Source organism: Aphelocoma coerulescens, chromosome 1A, assembly GCF_041296385.1.
Source record: "Aphelocoma coerulescens isolate FSJ_1873_10779 chromosome 1A, UR_Acoe_1.0, whole genome shotgun sequence".
Taxonomy (NCBI): Eukaryota; Metazoa; Chordata; class Aves; order Passeriformes; family Corvidae; genus Aphelocoma; species Aphelocoma coerulescens.
Window position 1 is genome coordinate 61,634,235 of NC_091014.1, and position 6,000 is coordinate 61,640,234.

Below are 6,000 nucleotides of genomic sequence, written 5' to 3' on the forward strand. Positions count from 1 at the left end.
CTAGTGCTGTGGTTGTCAACAAAACTGTAGTTAAAAATAAAACCCCCAATGTACTCCTGAGCAAAGGAAAACACCTTTTCTGGTCAATACTGGTTTACATGGTGAACATGACACAAAACGTTCTCTGGAAGAAGGGGTTATGGTCATGGGTCATGATCCCTCTGTTCAGCCCTTCGCAATCTTTTTTCCATGGTAGGTTTAAGATCAGTTAAATCTTGTCATTTGCTGTCCGTGGGTACGGTAAAAAAGGTGATATTGTTGAGGCTCAAAAGTCAGTCACAGCTCTACTACCACAGATGTTCAGAGAAGGACACCCCAAATGTTCCATCTGATATCTGAGGTAAAGCAAGGAGATGGCCAAGGCTGAGGAAAGGACTCATCTTTTGCTGTTATAGCTGCTGAGTCAGGAGTTGGAGATATTTCATGTGTCCTTCAAACTGTGGTGACTTTCATGAGGCAGAAGAAGAGAGAAATCAAAGCTGTCTAGAGCCAACAATTCAAGGAATTTATAACACCAGTTAAAATCCCAATGCTGGACTCTCAGGGGCTGGAATTTATCACTCTGTTGTACTGGGTTGTTTGTGTGAGATAAGATGAGGCCAAGAGGCCAATTTTTAATTGAACAACGATTTTCACAAATCATTTTAAGTGACCTTTGCTTTCAGCCTCAGCAGATACAGAAAATACAATGAACCATTGCAGTTTTGTTTACACCTTTTCCTTTAGAACCAAGCTCCTCATTACTGTCATGAGTAATTGGAAAAATGAAAAATACAAAATTTCAATGATAAGATAAATCCAGCTTCACATTGCCTCAAGGTATTAGCTGATACCAGGATTAATACGTTTTCCCAAATACACTTATCCTCACCTGAGAAAGAAAAGCAGAGCTCCCTAGGGCTCAAAAATGGAACTTCCAAATTGGCCTAGTATTCATTTGTAAGTAAGTGAGTACAGTCTGGACAGACATTTTCCTTTCAGTTTTTCAAGCCCACCTTTGATTTGTGCCAACCCAGTCTGAATATGGTCTTTCATCATACTCATGAGCTACTCCAGTCTGTCATTTCACTATGGATTGTATTTTGCCAGAGTGACCTACTGTTAGAGCACAAGTAATCATCTGCTCCATGAACAAGACATGAGCTAATTTAAAGGGAAAAGGAAAGGGAACATGGGCTAACTTAAGGGAAAAAGGATGCCTGGTTATCATCCACTGGAACAAGTTGCCCAGAGGTCTTGTGGGGCATTAATCCTTGGAGGTACACAAAGCCTGGCTTGGCACAGCCCTGAGCAACCTGCTCTGAGCAGGGGATGGGACCTGATGGTCTTCCAAGATCCCTTCCCATCTCAACTATTCTGTGAGACTGTCCAGGTCAAACTCCAAAATGTAATTGAAATAATATTGTCTAATTTCAAGATGTAGCCAGCCTGTAACTTAATTTCTGATCCACCTGTTTAAGGCATAGGTAAATTCATACTGTAATTGTAACTGAAAAAAGTTAGGCCTGTAACACAAATTATATTTTACAAACACTCTTATTCTTGCAGAAACTCAATTAAGTAGATATAGTTTAAGAAAAATAAATGAGTGTAAGCACCTAATAGCAGAAAAGGAAGTGCTTTCAGGAGATTTTGGTGCAATGTTATTCTTCATTATGTTTATTAAGATTTGTTTATTAAACTGATCTACCTATTTTCTTCTCATCTAATTAAAATTAATTACAAGAGGAATAATTATGCTTACAGTCAGATCTGCTACACTGAGCAGATTATTTACTTGAGCTCTAATTTTACAGCTGCATCTGATTTTGCAGTATTGGATTTTAATATGTGGATGCTCATCTTCTTGAAGTTCCTAAAATGAAATTACTTACATTGTGTGATTACTGAGACTTTTCAAGAGTAATTTTGGTCAAGAGTGAGATAATTTGCCACTTTACTATGGAAAGATGGAATTTAAGCTGAGGAGATGGCTGTGTTGAGAATATATACTTAGTTTAAGTTACTGTCCTTTCTCTGAATAGTATTAGAATAATCATTTTATGAACATATATATTACCACTGGCTTATGCTGGGCAAATAGAGAAATAGCTGTTCAGCTGAGAAAAAGGACATTTAGCAATTGCAAGCATATTGAAATCAGTGGGGATGGGTTCAATATTTTTCATGTAAGGAAATTGGTTGCTTGTACTAATACAACAGTTTGTTTATGTCTATTTATAAATGTGTGTTATGTATTTCATTAAAAGCCTTAATGGTTTAAAAATAAGGTGTTGTTTGCCTAAATGAAACGGGTTCAGCATTTTATCTGGAAGACAAAAATAGATGTTTCTATCTCAATAAAATATAAGTTTTCTTCTTACAATCAGGGGTGATAAATAGAAATTAAATGCTCTGAAAAATTGTTAAAAAGTCTTTTGATTTACACATCAGCCTCAACCTGCAGGATGAGACTGAAACACCAGTGGATGGAGATGTGTTTTGATAAAATTGTTGTGGTGGAAAGGAAGAGAACGAAGGAAGTGTTGGATGAGCTGCTTGAGGGTAGCCCAGCAAAGCTCAGGGGAAAGGCAGGAGGGTCCATTCTCCCCACATGTGTTTTCCACTCATTCTGGTTGAGAAACAAAAAGCACAGTATGATTACTTTCGTAAGAAGTAATTCACTAGTTTAAGAATAAATTGCCCAGTGCCTACTGTGCACCAGTGATGAAATTAATGGAACATAGCCACTGAGAATAGAAACTGAACTTACTGTCCAGGGGGGCATTTACTCTATAAACCAATAACACCTGAACACAACCAACCTATTCCAAAACAGCAGCTGGCCTGAGAATGAAAGCAATTAACCAACTTTCAAAAGGAAGATCCACTGTAATTTATTTATTTCAAATTGCTAAACCAGTTCTTTACAAGCCTTCTGTAACCAAAATACCCATTGTTTATAATTATTGATAAATTCTATTCCTGTTGAAAGGGAGTGCTTTGCTTATCTTCATGATGGTAGCTTCTTTTTATCTAAAATAAAATGCATAGAAATTTGCCCATGTAAGCTGAAATAGGTTGTTAAGAATCGAAACAATATAAGGTATGTATCACCTTGTTTATTTGTTGTTTTGGGGATTATTTTTTTGTATTTTAATAGCTAGGTAATGAAACAAAAAAAAACCCTAATGAGACTAATCAAGAACCCAGACAAGTATTTCTCCTTGATTGAATTTTCTGATGATTTTATGTAACCAGAACACACTAGAGTTTTGAAAAATGTGAGGCACTTTAATAAATAGAGCACTGGAAATGTAGAAATGATATTGCATATATACAATTCATTGAAAGCACCAAAAAAAAGAACTCAAAAGCAAAATGTATTTAAAAACATATTCTTTAATGGTATTATTCCAACATAATTTTCTTTTCTTCAATGAATGTCCTACTGCCTTAAGAGTGCTCCAAGCATTTTTCAAGTAAGGGTAAAAGGAGAAAATGAAGAGAGGGGTGATGTTGAATAAGCATTTTAATCTATAAAATTTTTATAATAAGTTTAAAAATCCCCTTAATATAGTGCTTTAGATGTATACCTAGGAACTACTCCTTATATAACCAAAAGTCTTTTTCCCTGAGAAAAAATGAGACAATTTTGATTAAAGTCAGCATAGTCCATCTGCAAATCATTTTTGCAGATCTTCAAATACACAAAGTCTATAGCTTTGTTTTCTTTAAACAGAAAAGAAGAACTAAGAGAGGATGCCATCAGGGGAGCTTTCTGACATTCTTCTTGAGTTATTTTGCCTCTTAACTGTTGAATGGGGCTCTTCTTAAATGGAAGTTCCTGCATCACTCTGAGTTTTCACGAGTTTTTTCAAATCTGCTTAACCTTCTCTTAGAAAATTTGAAAACAGCAAGCTTTAGCAATAGTTCCAGACCAAACTTTTCAAATAAAAAAAAGAAGCTCCATGGACATAAATTCAGCAAGAGATTCTGCTGAGATTTTAGTGAGAGTTTAATGCCCAAATATTTTAATTTAAGAAATTGGATAATAGCTTTTTGTCTAGATTGTCTATTTTCTTGATTGTCTTCAAAATTTAACTAATTTATAACTAAATTAAGCACAGCTTACTTCCTTAGGGGTTTTTGAATATGTAAGTGAAAAGACCTCATATTCCACAGGAGGGAGCCTCTCTCCCACTGAGCTTGAAGTAGGTCTTAGGCATAGGATATTTTTCTCTTTTTAAACCTGTGTAAAAAGACAGTGACCTGTACAGAAAGTTAGAGCATGTTGGAGTAACTTCGAAAAAAAAACCAAAAAGAGGACAACCTCATCCCTTTTTAATTACAAATGAAACTTTGGGATAAACAAAACTTATGCCATTGAAATATTTGAAATGTAAAAAACACAGTAATTTGAAAAGATGCCATTGAAATTTGAATCCTCCTGTAAATTTTTGCACTGAAAACCGTTTCTTTTTTCATAAACTGACAATTTTACAGGAAGCTGAAATAAGTTTACGATATGCATTTTCAGAAACAAGAAGCTGTTTTAGAACAGTACAAATTGGAAGGTTCTTCAAAATTCTTCAGGAGCGGCTTTTATAGAACAATTTTCAAATTCAATAACCACCCTTGTTGATTTTTAATTGTACACATTAAAGTAATGACTGAGCTAAGCATGATAAAAACCACACAGGATGTGTTTATTATACTGGCAGAGATTGTGGCAGCCCTGGACAGCTCATGTGCATTTGGAAGGATAAAGCTAAATGGACTTCTTGTCCTGCAGGCTGTTCAGGAAATTAAACTTACAAAGGATGGAGTTTAACTAGTTAGACCACTCAGGAAACAGGGAGAAAATTAAACTAAATCTTAACGAAGACAAGTGGCAGCAGCTTCCACATCAAACTGCAAGCTGTGCTTGGTCCTTTCTACAGGACAGGACCCCACACTTTGGAAGGCTGATTCTGGCACCCCCAACTCAGGCACTTCATTTCCAGTTCAGGAGCTTTTCTTCAAACTTTCCCTGATGCTTTGCATTTCCTTCACCAGCAAACTTCTAAGGAGGTTTGAATGCAGGAAGTGTATTCTGGATTACCCCTTGGGGATGCCTGGGGACTCTGACAGTCCTGACAGTGGCTTCTTAAGAACAGATTGAATTGCTGTTGTCTACAGCCATTTCACACTCTCCTTTTTTTACATATTGCAGCTCCTGGGCCCTGCTATCTGCTTGCAGGTGATCTCAAGACAGCCACCCCTGCAGAATGGTAAACAGGATTCATGTTCTCGCCTGGTACCCACCTAAATGTGGTCTTGGCTGAGTATTTATGGTATTTGTGAATGAAATAACCATCTCTGATTGTGTGAGTCTTGCTGATCACAAATGCAAGTTAATGCACACCGTTGCTGACCACAGTGGCCAAATGCATGGCTCCTGCATCTGCAGCAGTGCTAGACAGTTTAAGCACAGATAGCAAACAATATCTTTTCTCTATCCTGCTGTCTCAAGTCAAATATTTTACCAGAATAATTATGGGTTACTGGGTGATCTAGCTGGATATTGTGTTTCTGGCAGGTAGTGGTGACAAGTGTGACATTGAGCTAACTGCAAGAGTCCTTGCTTGAAGGATTGACTTCTTATTAGTATTTCAAATGCAGTCTGGATAATCACAGCTTGCTGAGTGTTCCTGAAAGGAACCATCCAAGGAGCCATCAGGGAGCTGATCCACCTAGACCGGGTATAAGAGTATGGAGATCAACCACACTGTGCTACTGTGAGCTGAAACAGACACTGACCATGGGATGAGCTTAAGTGACGAAGGAGTGGTCTGGAAATAATTTTTCCCTGTAAGACATGTATCTGTCTTATCAACATGCCCAAACATTTGTGCCAGCATGACCACAAATGTCTTCCTCAGCTTCATGAGGTTACTCCTTGTGCTATCTCTTACTCTTCTCAGGAACTGTAGTGATAGAACAAGGAGTACTGGGTGCAAATGGAAAGAGAGGAACTTA